Source organism: Ambystoma mexicanum (genome assembly GCF_040938575.1).
Source record: "Ambystoma mexicanum isolate Mex_15411 chromosome 12 unlocalized genomic scaffold, UKY_AmexF1_1 Mex_chr12_unloc.1, whole genome shotgun sequence".
Classification (NCBI taxonomy): Eukaryota; Metazoa; Chordata; class Amphibia; order Caudata; family Ambystomatidae; genus Ambystoma; species Ambystoma mexicanum.
The window spans coordinates 4,525,640-4,552,595 of record NW_027182322.1 but is presented as its reverse complement, the minus strand read 5'-3'; the positions used below and the strand labels follow the sequence as shown (position 1 = coordinate 4,552,595).

The following is a 26,956-nucleotide window of genomic DNA, read 5'->3' as shown; positions in this document are numbered from 1 at the left end:
ACTCCTCACTGTGTCTAAGAACGCTTTTTTTCACAGGACAATACAGATCAGATTGACTTGAAAGGTCCTTTCCCGCGACTACAGAATGCCTCTCATTCCACTAAAAGATACGCCAGTGCCTACAATAGCCTAGGACTAGACTATGAGTCCCAATGTAGAAAGACCACAAGTCCACAGATATGCCTGTTTATTTAAACATCTGTATTATCATCAGCGTGTGACTGTAAAGGCGGGACCTCGCGCTCTCTGTAACGCGCTCCATTGGCAACATCAGTTAAATGTCGTTGGTTCAATCCCTCGCGGATGTTGTTTTTATTCCCATTTGTAACTGGGAAATACTGTCGCTGCAATACATATGTCTTAATCAAGCTAGTGGTTATTGACGTAAATGGCAGTGTTATAATGTTTCATGTACTGCAAATGTCACCACATAATGCGCTCTTAATTAGATTTGGTTGAAATACATTACAGTCACCCGATGAAAAAGTGTGCAAAGAGCATTAAAGAAACAAAAGGTTCATAACAGTAACAGGACATATCGAATTGTTTCAGTCCTCCACAGAGATTGCCAATGTATTAATGGAAATTCTAAAATATCTGCCCAACTGCCGTGACATTGCCTCACCGCAATGCCGTGACTCGGATTTGAACCGAGGTTGCTGTGGCCACAACACAGAGTACTAACCACTATACGATCACTGCGAGCTACTTGGGCAGCTACAATGCGACGTTCCACCTCTATCATAAGCTGTACTCCATCTGTGATGTCATGACTCATGTTTGAATTAAAGGTTGGTTGTGATGTTATCCATGAGAATAAGTGGACACCTGATCCCCAGTCACTTATTTAAGATCTCAATAATCAAGTCAGAATCCAAATGAAAGTCATCAAAGTGGAGCCAATTAGAAATAATATAGTTACACAAACCTGGCAATGGTGCGGCAGCCAGGGCTGATAATGGCCCGCCAGCCTGAGAGCAGGAAAGTGTGAGAGCAGTGATGGTCTTGTGAGAGTTTACAGCTGTTATTGAACCTGTCCCCTTCCATTGCAGAGTTTTCTCCCTATAAGAAGTGCAGAGGCTCCCTCCGGGGTGCTAATAGTACATTTATTTTTTTGCGCAGGAGAAGTGCTCTTGACCAATTGCACGTGCCAAATCACCCGAAGGCCACCACCATAAAATTCAGGCATTCATGTTCATGCGTCCTCCATGTTATGTCCTTATAAAGGGATGCATGTTCATGATGACTCCATGTCACACCTGCATACAAGGATGCATGTTCATGCCGCCTCGTTCTCTTGGCTTCATAAAGGGATTTTATCTCCTCCCTGTCTCACCCTCATGCAGGGATGCATGACCAATGCTCCTTCCCTTCTCGCCCGCATACATGGATGCACGTTCATGTCTTGTCGTTCTCTCGGCTTCATACGGGGATTTTATCTCCTCCCTGTCTCACCCTCAGGAAGGGATGCATGACCAATGCTCCTTCCCGTCTCGCCCGCATACATGGATGCACGTTCACGCCTCCTCCTTCTCTCGGCTTCATACGGGGATCATATCTCCTCCCTGTCTCACCCTCATGCAGGGATGCATGACCAATGCTCCTTCCTGTCTCGCCCGCATGCATGGATGCACGTTCACGCCTCCTCCTTCTCTCGGCTTCATACGGGGATCATATCTCCTCCCTGTCTCACCCTCATGCAGGGATGCATGACCAATGCTCCTTCCCTTCTCGCCTGCATACATGGAGCAACGTTCACGCCTCTTCCTTCTCTCGGCTTCATACGGGGATCATATCTCCTCCCTGTCTCACCCTCATGCAGGGATGCATGACCAACGCTCCTTCCTGTCTCGCCCGCATACATGGATGCACGTTCACGCCTCCTCCTTCTCTCGGCTTCATACGGGATCATATCTCCTCCCTGTCTCACCCTCATGCAGGGATGCATGACCAATGCTCCTTCCCTTCTCGCCTGCATACATGGATGCACGTTCACGCCTCCTCCTTCTCTCGACTTCATACGGGGATCATATCTCCTCAATGTCTCACCCTCACTTCCAACATGTGTAACTTCTTGTTCTCTTTGACGTCTGGGGCATGGGTGGCTACTGCACAGATCTAGATGTCGCCCACCTGCAAGGTGCTATGGAAAGCACTTTTCCACATTGGACGTGCTATATTAACCCCCTCTCCCCAAATACAATAAAAATAAAGAAATATATGTGCTTCCATAATGTCTACCTTCTAATGTTTCATATGTGTAAGCACATTGTCCTCCTCCTGACCACATTCTAAAACTATGTGCAAATTGTTCCTTCCATAAACTGTCACTTCCTTCGCCCTTTATTTATAATGACTGTTATACTCTCTCTCTTTCTGCCACAGTATAAAAAAGCCTAGCACACCTCATGATTGGACTAAGAAATTGCTGTCATTTAGTTGGAAATGATTTTCCCATTATCCCCAAAAACTCCTCACTGTGTCTAAGAACGCTTTTTTTCACAGGACAATACAGATCAGATTGACTTGAAAGGTCCTTTCACGCGACTACAGAATGCCTCTCATTCCACTAAAAGATACGCCAGTGCCTACAATAGCCTAGGACTAGACTATGAGTCCCAATGTAGAAAGACCACAAGTCCACAGATATGCCTGTTTATTTAAACATCTGTATTATCATCAGCGTGTGACTGTAAAGGCGGGACCTCGCGCTCTCTGTAACGCGCTCCATTGGCAACATCAGTTAAATGTCGTTGGTTCAATCCCTCGCGGATGTTGTTTTTATTCCCATTTGTAACTGGGAAATACTGTCGCTGCAATACATATGTCTTAATCAAGCTAGTGGTTATTGACGTAAATGGCAGTGTTATAATGTTTCATGTACTGCAAATGTCACCACATAATGCGCTCTTAATTAGATTTGGTTGAAATACATTACAGTCACCCGATGAAAAAGTGTGCAAAGAGCATTAAAGAAACAAAAGGTTCATAACAGTAACAGGACATATCGAATTGTTTCAGTCCTCCACAGAGATTGCCAATGTATTAATGGAAATTCTAAAATATCTGCCCAACTGCGGTGACATTGCCTCACCGCAATGCCGTGACTCGGATTCGAACCGAGTTTGCTGCGGCCACAACGCAGAGTACTAACCACTATACGATCACGGCGAGCTACTTGGGCTGCTACAATGTGACGTTCCACCTCTATCATAAGCTGTACTCCATCTGTGATGTCATGACTCATGTTTGAATTAAAGGTTGGTTGTGATGTTATCCATGAGAATAAGTGGACACCTGATCCCCAGTCACTTATTTAAGATCTCAATAATCAAGTCAGAATCCAAATGAAAGTCATCAAAGTGGAGCCAATTAGAAATAATATAGTTACACAAACCTGGCAATGGTGCGGCAGCCAGGGCCGATAATGGCCCGCCAGCCTGAGAGCAGGAAAGTGTGAGAGCAGTGATGGTCTTGTGAGAGTTTACAGCTGTTATTGACCCTGTCCCCTTCCATTGCAGAGTTTTCTCCCTATAAGAAGTGCAGAGGCTCCCTCCGGGGTGCTAATAGTAAATTTATTTTTTTGCGCAGGAGAAGTGCTCTTCACCAATTGCACGTGCCAAATCACCCGAAGGCCACCACCATAAAATTCAGGCATTCATGTTCATGCGTCCTCCATGTTATGTCCTTATAAAGGGATGCATGTTCATGATGACTCCATGTCACACCTGCATACAAGGATGCATGTTCATGCCGCCTCGTTCTCTTGGCTTCATACAGGGATTTTATCTTCTCCCTGTCTCACCCTCATGCAGGGATGCATGACCAATGCTCCTTCCCTTCTCGCCCGCATACATGGATGCACGTTCATGTCTCCTCGTTCTCTCGGCTTCATACGGGGATTTTATCTCCTCCCTGTCTCACCCTCGGGAAGGGATGCATGACCAATGCTCCTTCCCGTCTCGCCCGCATACATGGATGCACGTTCACGCCTCCTCCTTCTCTCGGCTTCATACGGGGATCATATCTCCTCCCTGTCTCACCCTCATGAGGGGATGCATGACCAATGCTCCTTCCCTTCTCGCCTGCATACATGGATGCACGTTCACGCCTCCTCCTTCTCTCGGCTTCATACGGGGATCATATCTCCTCCCTGTCTCACCCTCATGCAGGGATGCATGACCAATGCTCCTTCCCTTCTCGCCTGCATACATGGATGCACGTTCACGCCTCCTCCTTTTCTCGGCTTCATACGGGGATCATATCTCCTCAATGTCTCACCCTCACTTCCAACATGTGTAACTTCTTGTTCTCTTTGACGTCTGGGGCATGGGTGGCTACTGCACAGCTCTAGATGTCGCCCACCTGCAAGGTGCTATGGAAAGCACTTTTCCACATTGGACGTGCTATATTAACCCCCTCTCCCCAAATACAATAAAAATAAAGAAATATATGTGCTTCCATAATGTCTACCTTCTAATGTTTCATATGTGTAAGCACATTGTCCTCCTCCTGACCAAATTCTAAAACTATGTGCAAATTGTTCCTTCCATAAACTGTCACTTCCTTGGCCCTTTATTTATAATGACTGTTATACTCTCTCTCTTTCCGCCACAGTATAAAAATGCCTAGCACACCTCATGATTGGACTAAGAAATTCCTGTCATTTAGTTGGAAATGATTTTCCCATTATCCCCAAAAACTCCTCACTGTGTCTAAGAACATTTTTTTTCACAGGACAATACAGATCAGATTGACTTGAAAGGTCCTTTCACGCGACTACAGAATGCCTCTCATTCCACTAGAAGATACGCCAGTGCCTACAATAGACTAGGACTAGACTATGCGTCCCAATGTAGAAAGACCACAAGTCCACAGATATGCCTGTTTATTTAAACATCTGTATTATCATCAGCGTGTGACTGTAAAGGCGGGACTTTGCGCTCTCTGTAACGCGCTCCATTGGCAACATCAGTTAAATGTCGTTGGTTCAATCCCTCGCGGATGTTGTTTTTATTCCCATTTGTAACTGGGAAATACTGTCGCTGCAATACATATGTCTTAATCAAGCTAGTGGTTATTGACGTAAATGGCAGTGTTATAATGTTTCATGTGCTGCAAATGTCAGCACATAATGCGCACTTAATTAGATTTGGTTGAAATACATTACAGTCACCCGATGAAAAAGTGTGCAAAGAGCATTAAAGAAACAAAAGGTTCATAACAGTAACAGGACATATCGAATTGTTTCAGTCCTCCACAGAGATTGCCAATGTATTAATGGAAATTGTAAAATATCTGCCCAACTGCCGTGACTCGGATTCGAACCGAGGTTGCTGCGGCCACAACACAGAGAACTAACCACTATAAGATCACGGCGAGCTACTTGGGCTGCTACAATGTGACGTTCCACCTCTATCATAAGCTGTACTCCATCTGTGATGTCATGACTCATGTTTGAATTAAAGGTTGGTTGTGATGTTATCCATGAGAATAAGTGGACACCTGATCCCCAGTCACTTATTTAAGATCTCAATAATCAAGTCAGAATCCAAATGAGAGTCATCAAAGTGGAGCCAATTAGAAATAACATAGTTACACAAACCTGGCAATGGTGCGGCAGCCAGGGCCGATAATGGCCCGCCAGCCTGAGAGCAGGAAAGTGTGAGAGCAGTGATGGTCTTGTGAGAGTTTACAGCTGTTATTGACCCTGTCTCCTTCCATTGCAGAGTTTTCTCCCTATAAGAAGTGCAGAGGCTCCCTCCGGGGTGCTAATAGTAAATTTATTTTTTTGCGCAGGAGAAGTGCTCTTCACCAATTGCACGTGCCAAATCACCCGAAGGCCACCACCATAAAATTCAGGCATTCATGTTCATGCGTCCTCCATGTTATGACCTTATAAAGGGATGCATGTTCATGATGACTCCATGTCACACCTGCATACAAGGATGCATGTTCATGCCGCCTCGTTCTCTTGGCTTCATACAGGGATTTTATCTCCTCCCTGTCTCACCCTCATGCAGGGATGCATGACCAATGCTCCTTCCCTTCTCGCCCGCATACATAGATGCACGTTCATGCCGCCTCGTTCTCTTGGCTTCATACAGGGATTTTATCTCCTCCCTGTCTCACCCTCATGCAGGGATGCATGACCAATGCTCCTTCCCTTCTCGCCCGCATACATGGATGCACGTTCATGTCTTGTCGTTCTCTCGGCTTCATACGGGGATTTTATCTCCTCCCTGTCTCACCCTCAGGAAGGGATGCATGACCAATGCTCCTTCCCGTCTCGCCCGCATACATGGATGCACGTTCACGCCTCCTCCTTCTCTCGGCTTCATACGGGGATCATATCTCCTCCCTGTCTCACCCTCATGCAGGGATGCATGACCAATGCTCCTTCCTGTCTCGCCCGCATACATGGATGCACGTTCACGCCTCCTCCTTCTCTCGGCTTCATACGGGGATCATATCTGCTCCCTGTCTCACCCTCATGCAGGGATGCATGACCAATGCTCCTTCCCTTCTCGCCTGCATACATGGATGCACGTTCACGCCTCCTCCTTCTCTCGGCTTCATACGGGGATCATATCTCCTCCCTGTCTCACCCTCATGCAGGGATGCATGACCAACGCTCCTTCCTGTCTCGCCCGCATACATGGATGCACGTTCACGCCTCCTCCTTCTCTCGGCTTCATACGGGGATCATATCTCCTCCCTGTCTCACCCTCATGCAGGGATGCATGACCAATGCTTCTTCCCTTCTCGCCTGCATACATGGATGCACGTTCACGCCTCCTCCTTCTCTCGGCTTCATACGGGGATCATATCTCCTCCCTGTCTCACCCTCATGCAGGGATGCATGACCAATGCTCCTTCCTGTCTCGCCCGCATACATGGATGCACGTTCACGCCTCCTCCTTCTCTCGGCTTCATACGGGGATCAAATCTCCTCCCTGTCTCACCCTCATGCAGGGATGCATGACCAATGCTCCTTCCCTTCTCGCCTGCATACATGGATGCACGTTCATGCCTCCTCCTTCTCTCGGCTTCATACGGGGATCATATCTCCTCAATGTCTCACCCTCACTTCCAACATGTGTAACTTCTTGTTCTCTTTGACGTCTGGGGCATGGGTGGCTACTGCACAGCTCTAGATGTCGCCCACCTGCAAGGTGCTATGGAAAGCACTTTTCCACATTGGACGTGCTATATTAACCCCCTCTCCCCAAATACAATAAAAATAAAGAAATATATGTGCTTCCATAATGTCTACCTTCTAATGTTTCATATGTGTAAGCACATTGTCCTCCTCCTGACCACATTCTAAAACTATGTGCAAATTGTTCCTTCCATAAACTGTCACTTCCTTGGCCCTTTATTTATAATGACTGTTATACTCTCTCTATTTCCGCCACAGTATAAAAAAGCCTAGCACACCTCATGATTGGACTAAGAAATTCCTGTCATTTAGTTGGAAATGATTTTCCCATTATCCCCAAAAACTCCTCACTGTGTCTAAGAACGCTTTTTTTCACAGGACAATACAGATCAGATTGACTTGAAAGGCCCTTTCACGCGACTACAGAATGCCTCTCATTCCACTAAAAGATACGCCAGTGCCTACAATAGCCTAGGACTAGACTATGAGTCCCAATGTAGAAAGACCACAAGTCCACAGATATGCCTGTTTATTTAAACATCTGTATTATCATCAGCGTGTGACTGTAAAGGCGGGAACTCGCGCTCTCTGTAACGCGCTCCATTGGCAACATCAGTTAAATGTCGTTGGTTCAATCCCTCGCGGATGTTGTTTTTATTCCCATTTGTAACTGGGAAATACTGTCGCTGCAATACATATGTCTTAATCAAGCTAGTGGTTGTTGACGTAAATGGCAGTGTTATAATGTTTCATGTACTGCAAATGTCACCACATAATGTGCTCTTAATTAGATTTGGTTGAAATACATTACAGTCACCCGATGAAAAAGTGTGCAAAGAGCATTAAAGAAACAAAAGGTTCATAACAGTAACAGGACATATTGAATTGTTTCAGTCCTCCACAGAGATTGCCAATGTATTAATGGAAATTCTAAAATATCTGCCCAACTGCCGTGACATTGCCTCACCGCAATGCCGTGACTCGGATTCGTACCGAGGTTGCTGCGGCCACAACGCAGAGAACTAACGACTGCGATCTACTTGGGCTGTTACAATGTGACGTTCCACCTCTATCATAAGCTGTACTCCATCTGTGATGTCATGACTCATGTTTGAATTAAAGGTTGGTTGTGATGTTATCCATGAGAATAAGTGGACACCTGATCCCCAGTCACTTATTTAAGATCTCAATAATCAAGTCAGAATCCAAATGAAAGTCATCAAAGTGGAGCCAATTAGAAATAATATAGTTACACAAACCTGGCAATGGTGCGGCAGCCAGGGCCGATAATGGCCCGCCAGCCTGAGAGCAGGAAAGTGTGAGAGCAGTGATGGTCTTGTGAGAGTTTACAGCTGTTATTGACCCTGTCCCCTTCCATTGCAGAGTTTTCTCCCTATAAGAAGTGCAGAGGCTCCCTCCGGGGTGCTAATAGTAAATTTATTTTGTTGCGCAGGAGAAGTGCTCTTCACCAATTGCACGTGCCAAATCACCCGAAGGCCACCACCATAAAATTCAGGCATTCATGTTCATGCATCATCCATGTTATGTCCTTATGAAGGGATGCATGTTCATGATGACTCCATGTCACACCTGCATACAAGAATGCATGTTCATGCCGCCTCGTTCTCTTGGCTTCATACTGGGATTTTATCTCCTCCCTGTCTCACCCTCAGGAAGGGATGCATGACCAATGCTCCTTCCCGTCTCGCCCGCATACATGGATGCACGTTCACGCCTCCTCCTTCTCTCGGCTTCATACGGGGATCATATCTCCTCCCTGTCTCACCCTCATGCAGGGATGCATGACCAATGCTCCTTCCTGTCTCGCCCGCATACATCGATGCACGTTCACGCCTCCTCCTTCTCTCGGCTTCATACGGGGATCATATCTCCTCCCTGTCTCACCCTCATGCAGGGATGCATGACCAATGCTCCTTCCCTTCTCGCCTGCATACATGGATGCACGTTCACGCCTCCTCCTTCTCTTGGCTTCATACGGGGATCATATCTCCTCCCTGTCTCACCCTCATGCAGGGATGCATGACCAATGCTCCTTCCTGTCTCGCCCGCATACATGGATGCACGTTCACGCCTCCTCCTTCTCTCGGCTTCATACGGGGATCATATCTCCTCCCTGTCTCACCCTCATGCAGGGATGCATGACCAATGCTCCTTCCCTTCTCGCCTGCATACATGGATGCACGTTCACGCCTCCTCCTTCTCTCGGCTTCTTACGGGGATCATATCTCCTCAATGTGTCACCCTCACTTCCAACATGTGTAACTTCTTGTTCTCTTTGACGTCTGGGGCATGGGTGGCTACTGCACAGCTCTAGATGTCGCCCACCTGCAAGGTGCTATGGAAAGCACGTTTCCACATTGGACGTGCTATATTAACCCCCTCTCCCCAAATACAATAAAAATAAAGAAATATATGTGCTTCCATAATGTCTACCTTCTAATGTTTCATATGTGTAAGCACATTGTCCTCCTCCTGACCACATTCTAAAACTATGTGCAAATTGTTCCTTCCATAAACTGTCACTTCCTTGGCCCTTTATTTATAATGACTGTTATACTCTCTCTCTTTCCGCCACAGTATAAAAAAGCCTAGCACACCTCATGATTGAACTAAGAAATTCCTGTCATTTAGTTGGAAATGATTTTCCCATTATCCCCAAAAACTCCTCACTGTGTCTAAGAACGCTTTTTTTCACAGGACAATACAGATCAGATTGACTTGAAAGGTCCTTTCACGCGACTACAGAATGCCTCTCATTCCACTAAAAGATACGCCAGTGCCTACAATAGCCTAGGACTAGACTATGAGTCCCAATGTAGAAAGACCACAAGTCCACAGATATGCCTGTTTATTTAAACATCTGTATTATCATCAGCGTGTGACTGTAAAGGCGGGACCTCGCGCTCTCTGTAACGCGCTCCATTGGCAACATCAGTTAAATGTCGTTGGTTCAATCCCTCGCGGATGTTGTTTTTATTCCCATTTGTAACTGGGAAATACTGTCGCTGCAATACATATGTCTTAATCAAGCTAGTGGTTATTGACGTAAATGGCAGTGTTATAATGTTTCATGTACTGCAAATGTCACCACATAATGCGCTCTTAATTAGATTTGGTTGAAATACATTACAGTCACCCGATGAAAAAGTGTGCAAAGAGCATTAAAGAAACAAAAGGTTCAGAACAGTAACAGGACATATCGAATTGTTTCAGTCCTCCACAGAGATTGCCAATGTATTAATGGAAATTCTAAAATATCTGCCCAACTGCAGTGACATTGCCTCACCGCAATGCCGTGACTCGGATTGTTGCTGCGGCCACAACGCAGAGTACTAACCACTATACGATCACAGCGAGCTACTTGGGCTGCTACAATGTGACGCTCCACCTCTATCATAAGCTGTACTCCATCTGTGATGTCATGACTCACGTTTGAATTAAAGGTTGGTTGTGATGTTATCCATGAGAATAAGTGGACACCTGATCCCCAGTCACTTATTTAAGATCTCAATAATCAAGTCAGAATCCAAATGAAAGTCATCAAAGTGGAGCCAATTAGAAATAATACAGTTACACAAACCTGGCAATGGTGCGGCAGCCAGGGCCGATAATGACCCGCCAGCCTGAGAGCAGGAAAGTGTGAGAGCATTGATGGTCTTGTGAGAGTTTACAGCTGTTATTGACCCTGTCCCCTTCCATTGCAGAGTTTTCTCCCTATAAGAAGTGCAGAGGCTCCCTCCGGGGTGCTAATAGTACATTTATTTTTTTGCGCAGGAGAAGTGCTCTTCACCAATTGCACGTGCCAAATCACCCGAAGGCCACCACCATAAAATTCAGGCATTCATGTTCATGCGTCCTCCATGTTATGTCCTTATAAAGGGATGCATGTTCATGATGACTCCATGTCACACCTGCATACAAGGATGCATGTTCATGCCGCCTCGTTCTCTTGGCTTCATACGGGGATCATATCTCCTCCCTGTCTCACCCTCATGCAGGGATGCATGACCAATGCTCCTTCCTGTCACGCCTGCATACATGGATGCACGTTCACGCCTCCTCCTTCTCTCGGCTTCATACGGGGATCATATCTCCTCCCTGTCTCACCCTCATGCAGGGATGCATGACCAATGCTCCTTCCCTTCTCACCTGCATACATGGATGCACGTTCACGCCTCCTCCTTCTCTCGGCTTCATACGGGGATCATATCTCCTCCCTGTCTCACCCTCATGCAGGGATGCATGACCAATGCTCCTTCCTGTCACGCCTGCATACATGGATGCACGTTCACGCCTCCTCCTTCTCTCGGCTTCATACGGGGATCATATCTCCTCCCTGTCTCACCCTCATGCAGGGATGCATGACCAATGCTCCTTCCCTTCTCACCTGCATACATGGATGCACGTTCACGCCTCCTCCTTCTCTCGGCTTCATACGGGGATCATATCTCCTCCCTGTCTCACCCTCATGCAGGGATGCATGACCAATGCTCCTTCCTGTCTCGCCCGCATACATGGATGCACGTTCACGCCTCCTCCTTCTCTCGGCTTCATACGGGGATCATATCTCCTCCCTGTCTCACCCTCATGCAGGGATGCATGACCAATGCTCCTTCCCTTCTCGCCTCATACATGGATGCACGTTCACGCCTCCTCCTTCTCTCGGCTTCATACGGGGATCATATCTCCTCAATGTCTCACCCTCACTTCCAACATGTGTAACTTCTTGTTCTCTTTGACGTCTGGGGCATGGGTGGCTACTGCACAGCTCTAGATGTCGCCCACCTGCAAGGTGCTATGGAAAGCACTTTTCCACATTGGACGTGCTATATTAACCCCCTCTCCCCAAATACAATAAAAATAAAGAAATATATGTGCTTCCATAATGTCTACCTTCTAATGTTTCATATGTGTAAGCACATTGTCCTCCTCCTGACCACATTCTAAAACTATGTGCAAATTGTTCCTTCCATAAACTGTCACTTCCTTGGCCCTTTATTTATAATGACTGTTATACTCTCTCTCTTTCCGCCACAGTATAAAAAAGCCTAGCACACCTCATGATTGGACTAAGAAATTCCTGTCATTTAGTTGGAAATGATTTTCCCATTATCCCCAAAAACTCCTCACTGTGTCTAAGAACGCTTTTTTTCACAGGACAATACAGATCAGATTGACTTGAAAGGTCCTTTCACGCGACTACAGAATGCCTCTCATTCCACTAAAAGATACGCCAGTGCCTACAATAGCCTAGGACTAGACTTTGAGTCCCAATGTAGAAAGACCACAAGTCCACAGATATGCCTGTTTATTCAAACATCTGTATTATCATCAGCGTGTGACTGTAAAGGCGGGACCTCACGCTCTCTGTAACGCGCTCCATTGGCAACATCAGTTAAATGTCGTTGGTTCAATCCCTCGCGGATGTTGTTTTTATTCCCATTTGTAACTGGGAAATACTGTTGCTGCAATACATATGTCTTAATCAAGCTAGTGGTTATTGACGTAAATGGCAGTGTTATAATGTTTCATGTACTGCAAATGTCACCACATAATGCGCTCTTAATTAGATTTGGTTGAAATACATTACAGTCACCCGATGAAAAAGTGTGCAAAGAGCATTAAAGAAACAAAAGGTTCATAACAGTAACAGGACATATCGAATTGTTTCAGTCCGACACAGAGATTGACAATGTATTAATGGAAATTCTAAAATATCTGCCCAACTGCCGTGACATTGCCTCACCGCAATGCCGTGACTCGGATTCGAACCGAGGTTGCTGCGGCCACAACGCAGAGTACTAACCACTATATGATCAGGGAGAGCTACTTGGGCTGCTACAATGTGACGTTCCACCTCTATCATAAGCTGTACTCCATCTGTGATGTCATGACTCATGTTTGAATTAAAGGTTGGTTGTGATGTTATCCATGAGAATAAGTGGACACCTGATCCCCAGTCACTTATTTAAGATCTCAATAATCAAGTCAGAATCCAAATGAAAGTCATCAAAGTGGAGCCAATTAGAAATAATACAGTTACACAAACCTGGCAATGGTGCGGCAGCCAGGGCCGATAATGGCCCGCCAGCCTGAGAGCAGGAAAGTGTGAGAGCATTGATGGTCTTGTGAGAGTTTACAGCTGTTATTGACCCTGTCCCCTTCCATTGCAGAGTTTTCTCCCTATAAGAAGTGCAGAGGCTCCCTCCGGGGTGCTAATAGTACATTTATTTTTTTGCGCAGGAGAAGTGCTCTTCACCAATTGCACGTGCCAAATCACCCGAAGGCCACCACCATAAAATTCAGGCATTCATGTTCATGCGTCCTCCATGTTATGTCCTTATAAAGGGATGCATGTTCATGATGACTCCATGTCACACCTGCATACAAGGATGCATGTTCATGCCGCCTCGTTCTCTTGGCTTCATACAGGGATTTTATCTCCTCCCTGTCTTACCCTCATGCAGGGATGCATGACCAATGCTCCTTCCCTTCTCGCCCGCATACATGGATGCACGTTCATGTCTCCTCGTTCTCTCGGCTTCATACGGGGATCATATCTCCTCCCTGTCTCACCCTCATGCAGGGATGCATGACCAATGCTCCTTCCTGTCTCGCCCGCATACATGGAGGCACGTTCACGCCTCCTCCTTCTCTCGGCTTCATACGGGGATCATATCTCCTCCCTGTCTCACCCTCATGCAGGGATGCATGACCAATGCTCCTTCCCTTCTCGCCTGCATACATGGATGCACGTTCACGCCTCCTCCTTCTCTTGGCTTCATACGGGGATCATATCTCCTCCCTGTCTCACCCTCATGCAGGGATGCATGACCAATGCTCCTTCCTGTCTCGCCCGCATACATGGATGCACGTTCACGCCTCCTCCTTCTCTCGGCTTCATACGGGGATCATATCTCCTCCCTGTCTCACCCTCATGCAGGGATGCATGACCAATGCTCCTTCCCTTCTCGCCTGCATACATGGATGCACGTTCACGCCTCCTCCTTCTCTCGGCTTCTTACGGGGATCATATCTCCTCAATGTGTCACCCTCACTTCCAACATGTGTAACTTCTTGTTCTCTTTGACGTCTGGGGCATGGGTGGCTTCTGCACAGCTCTAGATGTCGCCCACCTGCAAGGTGCTATGGAAAGCACGTTTCCACATTGGACGTGCTATATTAACCCCCTCTCCCCAAATACAATAAAAATAAAGAAATATATGTGCTTCCATAATGTCTACCTTCTAATGTTTCATATGTGTAAGCACATTGTCCTCCTCCTGACCACATTCTAAAACTATGTGCAAATTGTTCCTTCCATAAACTGTCACTTCCTTGGCCCTTTATTTATAATGACTGTTATACTCTCTCTCTTTCCGCCACAGTATAAAAAAGACTAGCACACCTCATGATTGGACTAAGAAATTCCTGTCATTTAGTTGGAAATGATTTTCCCATTATCCCCAAAAACTCCTCACTGTGTCTAAGAACGGTTTTTTTCACAGGACAATACAGATCAGATTGACTTGAAAGGTCCTTTCACGCGACTACAGAATGCTTCTCATTCCACTAAAAGATACGCCAGTGCCTACAATAGCCTAGGACTAGACTATGAGTCCCAATGTAGAAAGACCACAAGTCCACAGATATGCCTGTTTATTTAAACATCTGTATTATCATCAGCGTGTGACTGTAAAGGCGGGACCTTGCGCTCTCTGTAACGCGCTCCATTGGCAACATCAGTTAAATGTCGTTGGTTCAATCCCTCGCGGATGTTGTTTTTATTCCCATTTGTAACTGGGAAATACGGTCGCTGCAATACATATGTCTTAATCAAGCTAGTGGTTATTGACGTAAATGGCAGTGTTATAATGTTTCATGTACTGCAAATGTCACCACATAATGCGCTCTTAATTAGATTTGGTTGAAATACATTACAGTCACCCGATGAAAAAGTGTGCAAAGAGCATTAAAGAAACAAAAGGTTCAGAACAGTAACAGGACATATCGAATTGTTTCAGTCCTCCACAGAGATTGACAATGTATTAATGGAAATTCTAAAATATCTGCCCAACCGCCGTGACATTGCCTCACCGCAATGCCGTGACTCGGATTCGAACCGAGGTTGCTGCGGCCACAACGCAGAGTACTAACCACTATACGATCACAGCGAGCTACTTGGGCTGCTACAATGTGACGCTCCACCTCTATCATAAGCTGTACTCCATCTGTGATGTCATGACTCATGTTTGAATTAAAGGTTGGTTGTGATGTTATCCATGAGAATAAGTGGACACCTGATCCCCAGTCACTTATTTAAGATCTCAATAATCAAGTCAGAATCCAAATGAAAGTCATCAAAGTGGAGCCAATTAGAAATAATACAGTTACACAAACCTGGCAATGGTGCTGCAGCCAGGGCCGATAATGACCCGCCAGCCTGAGAGCAGGAAAGTGTGAGAGCATTGATGGTCTTGTGAGAGTTTACAGCTGTTATTGACCCTGTCCCCTTCCATTGCAGAGTTTTCTCCCTATAAGAAGTGCAGAGGCTCCCTCCGGGGTGCTAATAGTACATTTATTTTTTTGCGCAGGAGAAGTGCTCTTCACCAATTATACGTGCCAAATCACCCGAAGGCCACCACCATAAAATTCAGGCATTCATGTTCATACGTCCTCCATGTTATGTCCTTATAAAGGGATGCATGTTCATGATGACTCCATGTCACACCTGCATACAAGGATGCATGTTCATGCCGCCTCGTTCTCTTGGCTTCATACAGGGATTTTATCTCCTCCCTGTCTCACCCTCATGCAGGGATACATGACCAATGCTCCTTCCCTTCTCGCCCGCATACATGGATGCACGTTCATGTCTCCTCGTTCTCTTGGCTTCATACGGGGATTTTATCTCCTCCCTGTCTCACCCTCATGCAGGGATGCATGACCAATGCTCCTTCCCTTCTCGCCTGCATACATGGATGCACGTTCACGCCTCCTCCTTCTCTCGGCTTCTTACGGGGATCATATCTCCTCAATGTGTCACCCTCACTTCCAACATGTGTAACTTCTTGTTCTCTTTGACGTCTGGGGCATGGGTGGCTACTGCACAGCTCTAGATGTCGCCCACCTGCAAGGTGCTATGGAAAGCACGTTTCCACATTGGACGTGCTATATTAACCCCCTCTCCCCAAATACAATAAAAATAAAGAAATATATGTGCTTCCATAATGTCTACCTTCTAATGTTTCATATGTGTAAGCACATTGTCCTCCTCCTGACCACATTCTAAAACTATGTGCAAATTGTTCCTTCCATAAACTGTCACTTCCTTGGCCCTTTATTTATAATGACTGTTATTCTCTCTCTCTTTCCGCCACAGTATAAAAAAGCCTAGCACACCTCATGATTGGACTAAGAAATTCCTGTCATTTAGTTGGAAATGATTTTCCCATTATCCCCAAAAACTCCTCACTGTGTCTAAGAACGCTTTTTTTCACAGGACAATACAGATCAGATTGACTTGAAAGGTCCTTTCACGCGACTACAGAATGCCTCTCATTCCACTAAAAGATACGCCAGTGCCTACAATAGCCTAGGACTAGACTTTGAGTCCCAATGTAGAAAGACCACAAGTCCACAGATATGCCTGTTTATTCAAACATCTGTATTATCATCAGCGTGTGACTGTAAAGGCGGGACCTCACGCTCTCTGTAACGCGCTCCATTGGCAACATCAGTTAAATGTCGTTGGTTCAATCCCTCGCGGATGTTGTTTTTATTCCCATTTGTAACTGGGAAATACTGTTGCTGCAATACATATGTCTTAATCAAGCTAGTGGTTATTGACGTAAATGGCAGTGTTATAATGTTTCATGTACTGCAAATGTCACCACATAATGCGCTCTTAATTAGATTTGGTTGAAATACATTACAGTCACCCGATGAAAAAGTGTGCAAAGAGCATTAAAGAAACAAAAGGTTCATAACAGTAACAGGACATATCGAATTGTTTCAGTCCGACACAGAGATTGACAATGTATTAATGGAAATTCTAAAATATCTGCCCAACTGCCGTGACATTGCCTCACCGCAATGCCGTGACTCGGATTCGAACCGAGGTTGCTGCGGCCACAACGCAGAGCACTAACCACTATATGATCAGGGAGAGCTACTTGGGCTGCTACAATGTGACGTTCCACCTCTATCATAAGCTGTACTCCATCTGTGATGTCATGACTCATGTTTGAATTAAAGGTTGGTTGTGATGTTATCCATGAGAATAAGTGGACACCTGATCCCCAGTCACTTATTTAAGATCTCAATAATCAAGTCAGAATCCAAATGAAAGTCATCAAAGTGGAGCCAATTAGAAATAATACAGTTACACAAACCTGGCAATGGTGCGGCAGCCAGGGCCGATAATGGCCCGCCAGCCTGAGAGCAGGAAAGTGTGAGAGCATTGATGGTCTTGTGAGAGTTTACAGCTGTTATTGACCCTGTCCCCTTCCATTGCAGAGTTTTCTCCCTATAAGAAGTGCAGAGGCTCCCTCCGGGGTGCTAATAGTACATTTATTTTTTTGCGCAGGAGAAGTGCTCTTCACCAATTGCACGTGCCAAATCACCCGAAGGCCACCACCATAAAATTCAGGCATTCATGTTCATGCGTCCTCCATGTTATGTCCTTATAAAGGGATGCATGTTCATGATGACTCCATGTCACACCTGCATACAAGGATGCATGTTCATGCCGCCTCGTTCTCTTGGCTTCATACAGGGATTTTATCTCCTCCCTGTCTTACCCTCATGCAGGGATGCATGACCAATGCTCCTTCCCTTCTCGCCCGCATACATGGATGCACGTTCATGTCTCCTCGTTCTCTCGGCTTCATACGGGGATCATATCTCCTCCCTGTCTCACCCTCATGCAGGGATGCATGACCAATGCTCCTTCCTGTCTCGCCCGCATACATGGAGGCACGTTCACGCCTCCTCCTTCTCTCGGCTTCATACGGGGATCATATCTCCTCCCTGTCTCACCCTCATGCAGGGATGCATGACCAATGCTCCTTCCCTTCTCGCCTGCATACATGGATGCACGTTCACGCCTCCTCCTTCTCTTGGCTTCATACGGGGATCATATCTCCTCCCTGTCTCACCCTCATGCAGGGATGCATGACCAATGCTCCTTCCTGTCTCGCCCGCATACATGGATGCACGTTCACGCCTCCTCCTTCTCTCGGCTTCATACGGGGATCATATCTCCTCTCTGTCTCACCCTCATGCAGGGATGCATGACCAATGCTCCTTCCCTTCTCGCCTGCATACATGGATGCACGTTCACGCCTCCTCCTTCTCTCGGCTTCTTACGGGGATCATATCTCCTCAATGTGTCACCCTCACTTCCAACATGTGTAACTTCTTGTTCTCTTTGACGTCTGGGGCATGGGTGGCTACTGCACAGCTCTAGATGTCGCCCACCTGCAAGGTGCTATGGAAAGCACGTTTCCACATTGGACGTGCTATATTAACCCCCTCTCCCCAAATACAATAAAAATAAAGAAATATATGTGCTTCCATAATGTCTACCTTCTAATGTTTCATATGTGTAAGCACATTGTCCTCCTCCTGACCACATTCTAAAACTATGTGCAAATTGTTCCTTCCATAAACTGTCACTTCCTTGGCCCTTTATTTATAATGACTGTTATACTCTCTCTCTTTCCGCCACAGTATAAAAAAGACTAGCACACCTCATGATTGGACTAAGAAATTCCTGTCATTTAGTTGGAAATGATTTTCCCATTATCCCCAAAAACTCCTCACTGTGTCTAAGAACGCTTTTTTTCACAGGACAATACAGATCAGATTGACTTGAAAGGTCCTTTCACGCGACTACAGAATGCTTCTCATTCCACTAAAAGATACGCCAGTGCCTACAATAGCCTAGGACTAGACTATGAGTCCCAATGTAGAAAGACCACAAGTCCACAGATATGCCTGTTTATTTAAACATCTGTATTATCATCAGCGTGTGACTGTAAAGGCGGGACCTTGCGCTCTCTGTAACGCGCTCCATTGGCAACATCAGTTAAATGTCGTTGGTTCAATCCCTCGCGGATGTTGTTTTTATTCCCATTTGTAACTGGGAAATACGGTCGCTGCAATACATATGTCTTAATCAAGCTAGTGGTTATTGACGTAAATGGCAGTGTTATAATGTTTCATGTACTGCAAATGTCACCACATAATGCGCTCTTAATTAGATTTGGTTGAAATACATTACAGTCACCCGATGAAAAAGTGTGCAAAGAGCATTAAAGAAACAAAAGGTTCAGAACAGTAACAGGACATATCGAATTGTTTCAGTCCTCCACAGAGATTGACAATGTATTAATGGAAATTCTAAAATATCTGCCCAACCGCTGTGACATTGCCTCACCGCAATGCCGTGACTCAGATTCGAACCGAGGTTGCTGCGGCCACAAAGCAGAGTACTAACCACTATACGATCACAGCGAGCTACTTGGGCTGCTACAATGTGACGCTCCACCTCTATCATAAGCTGTACTCCATCTGTGATGTCATGACTCATGTTTGAATTAAAGGTTGGTTGTGATGTTATCCATGAGAATAAGTGGACACCTGATCCCCAGTCACTTATTTAAGATCTCAATAATCAAGTCAGAATCCAAATGAAAGTCATCAAAGTGGAGCCAATTAGAAATAATACAGTTACACAAACCTGGCAATGGTGCTGCAGCCAGGGCCGATAATGACCCGCCAGCCTGAGAGCAGGAAAGTGTGAGAGCATTGATGGTCTTGTGAGAGTTTACAGCTGTTATTGACCCTGTCCCCTTCCATTGCAGAGTTTTCTCCCTATAAGAAGTGCAGAGGCTCCCTCCGGGGTGCTAATAGTACATTTATTTTTTTGCGCAGGAGAAGTGCTCTTCACCAATTATACGTGCCAAATCACCCGAAGGCCACCACCATAAAATTCAGGCATTCATGTTCATACGTCCTCCATGTTATGTCCTTATAAAGGGATGCATGTTCATGATGACTCCATGTCACACCTGCATACAAGGATGCATGTTCATGCCGCCTCGTTCTCTTGGCTTCATACAGGGATTTTATCTCCTCCCTGTCTCACCCTCATGCAGGGATACATGACCAATGCTCCTTCCCTTCTCGCCCGCATACATGGATGCACGTTCATGTCTCCTCGTTCTCTTGGCTTCATACGGGGATTTTATCTCCTCCCTGTCTCACCCTCATGCAGGGATGCATGACCAATGCTCCTTCCCTTCTCGCCTGCATACATGGATGCACGTTCACGCCTCCTCCTTCTCTCGGCTTCTTACGGGGATCATATCTCCTCAATGTGTCACCCTCACTTCCAACATGTGTAACTTCTTGTTCTCTTTGACGTCTGGGGCATGGGTGGCTACTGCACAGCTCTAGATGTCGCCCACCTGCAAGGTGCTATGGAAAGCACGTTTCCACATTGGACGTGCTATATTAACCCCCTCTCCCCAAATACAATAAAAATAAAGAAATATATGTGCTTCCATAATGTCTACCTTCTAATGTTTCATATGTGTAAGCACATTGTCCTCCTCCTGACCACATTCTAAAACTATGTGCAAATTGTTCCTTCCATAAACTGTCACTTCCTTGGCCCTTTATTTATAATGACTGTTATACTCTCTCTCTTTTCGCCACAGTATAAAAAAGACTAGCACACCTCATGATTGGACTAAGAAATTCCTGTCATTTAGTTGGAAATGATTTTCCCATTATCCCCAAAAACTCCTCACTGTGTCTAAGAACGCTTTTTTTCACAGGACAATACAGATCAGATTGACTTGAAAGGTCCTTTCACGCGACTACAGAATGCTTCTCATTCCACTAAAAGATACGCCAGTGCCTACAATAGCCTTGGACTAGACTATGAGTCCCAATGTAGAAAGACCACAAGTCCACAGATATGCCTGTTTATTTAAACATCTGTATTATCATCAGCGTGTGACTGTAAAGGCGGGACCTTGCGCTCTCTGTAACGCGCTCCATTGGCAACATCAGTTAAATGTCGTTGGTTCAATCCCTCGCGGATGTTGTTTTTATTCCCATTTGTAACTGGGAAATACGGTCGCTGCAATACATATGTCTTAATCAAGCTAGTGGTTATTGACGTAAATGGCAGTGTTATAATGTTTCATGTACTGCAAATGTCACCACATAATGCGCTCTTAATTAGATTTGGTTGAAATACATTACAGTCACCCGATGAAAAAGTGTGCAAAGAGCATTAAAGAAACAAAAGGTTCATAACAGTAACAGGACATATCGAATTGTTTCAGTCCTCCACAGAGATTGCCAATGTATTAATGGAAATTCTAAAATATCTGCCCAACTGCCGTGACATTGCCTCACCGCAATGCCGTGACTCGGATTCGAACCGAGGTTGCTGCGGCCACAACGCAGAGTACTAACCACTATACGAGAGCTACTTGGGCTGCTACAATTTGACGTTCCACCTCTATCATAATCTGTACTCCATCTGTGATGTCATGACTCATGTTTGAATTAAAGGTTGGTTGTGATGTTATCGATGAGAATAAGATGACACCTGATCCCCAGTCACTTATTTAAGATCTCAATAATCAAGTCAGAATCCAAATGAAAGTCATCAAAGTGGAGCCAATTAGAAATAATATAGTTACACAAACCTGGCAATGGTGCGGCAGCCAGGGCCGATAATGGCCCGCCAGCCTGAGAGCAGGGAAGTGTGAGAGCAGTGATGGTCTTGTGAGAGTTTACAGCTGTTATTGACCATGTCCCCTTCCATTGCAGAGTTTTCTCCCTATAAGAAGTGCAGAGGCTCCCTCTGGGGTGCTAATAGTAAATTTATTTTTTTGCGCAGGAGAAGTGCTCTTCACCAATTGCACGTGCCAAATCACCCGAAGGCCACCACCATAAAATTCAGGCATTCATGTTCATGCGTCCTCCATGTTATGTCCTTATAAAGGGATGCATGTTCATGATGACTCCATGTCACACCTGCATACAAGGATGCATGTTCATGCCGCCTCGTTCTCTTGGCTTCATACAGGGATTTTATCTCCTCCCTGTCTCACCCTCATGCAGGGATGCATGACCAATGCTCCTTCCCTTCCTGCCCGCATACATGGATGCACGTTCATGTCTCCTCTTTCTCTCTGCTTCATACGGGGATTTTATCTCCTCCCAGTCTCACCCTCAGGAAGGGATGCATGACCAATGCTCCTTCCCGTCTCGCCCGCATACATGGATGCACGTTCACGCCTCCTCCTTCTCTCGGCTTCATACGGGGATCATATCTCCTCCCTGTCTCACCCTCATGCAGGGATGCATGACCAATGCTCCTTCCTGTCTCGCCCGCATACATGGATGCACGTTCACGCCTCCTCCTTCTCTCGGCTTCATACGGGGATCATATCTCCTCCCTGTCTCACCCTCATGCAGGGATGCATGACCAATGCTCCTTCCCTTCTCGCCTGCATACATGGATGCACGTTCACGCCTCCTCCTTCTCTCGGCTTCATACGGGGATCATATCTCCTCCCTGTCTCACCCTCATGCAGGGATGCGTGACCAACACTCCTTCCTGTCTCGCCCGCATACATGGATGCACGTTCACGCCTCCTCCTTCTCTCGGCTTCATACGGGGATCATATCTCCTCCCTGTCTCACCCTCATGCAGGGATGCATGCCCAATGCTCCTTCCCTTCTCGCCTGCATACATGGATGCACGTTCACGCCTCCTCCTTCTCTCGGCTTCATACGGGGATCATATCTCCTCCCTGTCTCACCCTCATGCAGGGATGCATGACCAATGCTCCTTCCTGTCTCGCCCGCATACATGGATGCACGTTCACGCCTCCTCCTTCTCTCGGCTTCATACGGGGATCATATCTCCTCCCTGTCTCACCCTCATGCAGGGATGCATGACCAATGCTCCTTCCCTTCTCGCCTGCATACATGGATGCACGTTCATGCCTCCTCCTTCTCTCGGCTTCATACGGGGATAATATCTCCTCAATGTCTCACCCTCACTTCCAACATGTGTAACTTCTTGTTCTCTTTGACTTCTGGGGCATGGGTGGCTACTGCACAGCTCTAGATGTCGCCCACCTGCAAGGTGCTATGGAAAGCACTTTTCCACATTGGACGTGCTATATTAACCCCCTCTCCCCAAATACAATAGAAATAAAGAAATATATGTGCTTCCATAATGTCTACCTTATAATGTTTCATATGTGTAAGCACATTGTCCTCCTCCTGACCACATTCTAAAACTATGTGCAAATTGTTCCTTCCATAAACTGTCACTTCCTTGGCCCTTTATTTATAATGACTGTTATACTCTCTCTCTTTCCGCCACAGTATAAAAAAGCCTAGCACACCTCATGATTGGACTAAGAAATACCTGTCATTTAGTTGGAAATGATTTTCCCATTATCCCCAAAAACTCTTCACTGTGTCGAAGGACGCTTTTTTTCACAGGACAATACAGATCAGATTGACTTGAAAGGCCCTTTCACGCGACTACAGAATGCCTCTCATTCCACTAAAAGATACGCCAGTGCCTACAATAGCCTAGGACTAGACTATGAGTCCCAATGTAGAAAGACCACAAGTCCACAGATATGCCTGTTTATTTAAACATCTGTATTATCATCAGCGTGTGACTGTAAAGGCGGGACCTCGCGCTCTCCGTAACGCGCTCCATTGGCAACATCAGTTAAATGTCGTTGGTTCAATCCCTCGCGGATGTTGTTTTTATTCCCATTTGTAACTGGGAAATACTGTCGCTGCAATACATATGTCTTAATCAAGCTAGTGGTTATTGACGTAAATGGCAGTGTTATAATGTTTCATGTACTGCAAATGTCACCACATAATGCGCTCTTAATTAGATTTGGTTGAAATACATTACAGTCACCCGATGGAAAAGTGTGCAAAGAGCATTAAAGAAACAAAAGGTTCATAACAGTAACAGGACATATCGAATTGTTTCAGTCCTCCACAGAGATTGCCAATGTATTAATGGAAATTCTAAAATATCTGCCCAACTGCTGTGACATTGCCTCACCGAAATGCCGTGACTCGGATTCGAACCGAGGTTGCTGCGGCCACAACGCAGAGTACTAACCACTATACGATCACAACGAGCTACTTGGGCTGCTACAATTTGACGTTCCACCTCTATCATAATCTGTACTCCATCTGTGATGTCATGACTCATGTTTGAATTAAAGGTTGGTTGTGATGTTATCGATGAGAATAAGATGACACCTGATCCCCAGTCACTTATTTAAGATCTCAATAATCAAGTCAGAATCCAAATGAAAGTCATCAAAGTGGAGCCAATTAGAAATAATATAGTTACACAAACCTGGCAATGGTGCGGCAGCCAGGGCCGATAATGGCCCGCCAGCCTGAGAGCAGGGAAGTGTGAGAGCAGTGATGGTCTTGTGAGAGTTTACAGCTGTTATTGACCATGTCCCCTTCCATTGCAGAGTTTTCTCCCTATAAGAAGTGCAGAGGCTCCCTCTGGGGTGCTAATAGTAAATTTATTTTTTTGCGCAGGAGAAGTGCTCTTCACCAATTGCACGTGCCAAATCACCCGAAGGCCACCACCATAAAATTCAGGCATTCATGTTCATGCGTCCTCCATGTTATGTCCTTATAAAGGGATGCATGTTCATGATGACTCCATGTCACACCTGCATACAAGGATGCATGTTCATGCCGCCTCGTTCTCTTGGCTTCATACAGGGATTTTATCTCCTCCCTGTCTCACCCTCATGCAGGGATGCATGACCAATGCTCCTTCCCTTCCTGCCCGCATACATGGATGCACGTTCATGTCTCCTCTTTCTCTCTGCTTCATACGGGGATTTTATCTCCTCCCAGTCTCACCCTCAGGAAGGGATGCATGACCAATGCTCCTTCCCGTCTCGCCCGCATACATGGATGCACGTTCACGCCTCCTCCTTCTCTCGGCTTCATACGGGGATCATATCTCCTCCCTGTCTCACCCTCATGCAGGGATGCATGACCAATGCTCCTTCCTGTCTCGCCCGCATACATGGATGCACGTTCACGCCTCCTCCTTCTCTCGGCTTCATACGGGGATCATATCTCCTCCCTGTCTCACCCTCATGCAGGGATGCATGACCAATGCTCCTTCCCTTCTCGCCTGCATACATGGATGCACGTTCACGCCTCCTCCTTCTCTCGGCTTCATACGGGGATCATATCTCCTCCCTGTCTCACCCTCATGCAGGGATGCATGACCAACACTCCTTCCTGTCTCGCCCGCATACATGGATGCACGTTCACGCCTCCTCCTTCTCTCGGCTTCATACGGGGATCATATCTCCTCCCTGTCTCACCCTCATGCAGGGATGCATGCCCAATGCTCCTTCCCTTCTCGCCTGCATACATGGATGCACGTTCACGCCTCCTCCTTCTCTCGGCTTCATACGGGGATCATATCTCCTCCCTGTCTCACCCTCATGCAGGGATGCATGACCAATGCTCCTTCCTGTCTCGCCCGCATACATGGATGCACGTTCACGCCTCCTCCTTCTCTCGGCTTCATACGGGGATCATATCTCCTCCCTGTCTCACCCTCATGCAGGGATGCATGACCAATGCTCCTTCCCTTCTCGCCTGCATACATGGATGCACGTTCATGCCTCCTCCTTCTCTCGGCTTCATACGGGGATAATATCTCCTCAATGTCTCACCCTCACTTCCAACATGTGTAACTTCTTGTTCTCTTTGACTTCTGGGGCATGGGTGGCTACTGCACAGCTCTAGATGTCGCCCACCTGCAAGGTGCTATGGAAAGCACTTTTCCACATTGGACGTGCTATATTAACCCCCTCTCCCCAAATACAATAGAAATAAAGAAATATATGTGCTTCCATAATGTCTACCTTATAATGTTTCATATGTGTAAGCACATTGTCCTCCTCCTGACCACATTCTAAAACTATGTGCAAATTGTTCCTTCCATAAACTGTCACTTCCTTGGCCCTTTATTTATAATGACTGTTATACTCTCTCTCTTTCCGCCACAGTATAAAAAAGCCTAGCACACCTCATGATTGGACTAAGAAATACCTGTCATTTAGTTGGAAATGATTTTCCCATTATCCCCAAAAACTCTTCACTGTGTCGAAGAACGCTTTTTTTCACAGGACAATACAGATCAGATTGACTTGAAAGGCCCTTTCACGCGACTACAGAATGCCTCTCATTCCACTAAAAGATACGCCAGTGCCTACAATAGCCTAGGACTAGACTATGAGTCCCAATGTAGAAAGACCACAAGTCCACAGATATGCCTGTTTATTTAAACATCTGTATTATCATCAGTGTGTGACTGTAAAGGCGGGACCTCGCGCTCTCTGTAACGCGCTCCATTGGCAACATCAGTTAAATGTCGTTGGTTCAATCCCTCGCGGATGTTGTTTTTATTCCCATTTGTAACTGGGAAATACTGTCGCTGCAATACATATGTCTTAATCAAGCTAGTGGTTATTGACGTAAATGGCAGTGTTATAATGTTTCATGTACTGCAAATGTCACCACATAATGCGCTCTTAATTAGATTTGGTTGAAATACATTACAGTCACCCGATGGAAAAGTGTGCAAAGAGCATTAAAGAAACAAAAGGTTCATAACAGTAACAGGACATATCGAATTGTTTCAGT

The 26,956-nt window shown here is 46.0% G+C and overlaps 1 non-coding gene across 1 annotated transcript; it reads right to left on the bottom strand.

Annotated features, from left to right (window-relative positions):
- Positions 1-15,285: 15,285 nt before the first annotated feature.
- On the bottom strand, positions 15,286-15,357 carry TRNAH-GUG (transfer RNA histidin (anticodon GUG)). Its single transcript has one exon. It is a non-coding gene; the product is annotated as a tRNA-His (tRNA).
- Between the last annotated feature and the right edge of the window lie 11,599 nt (positions 15,358-26,956).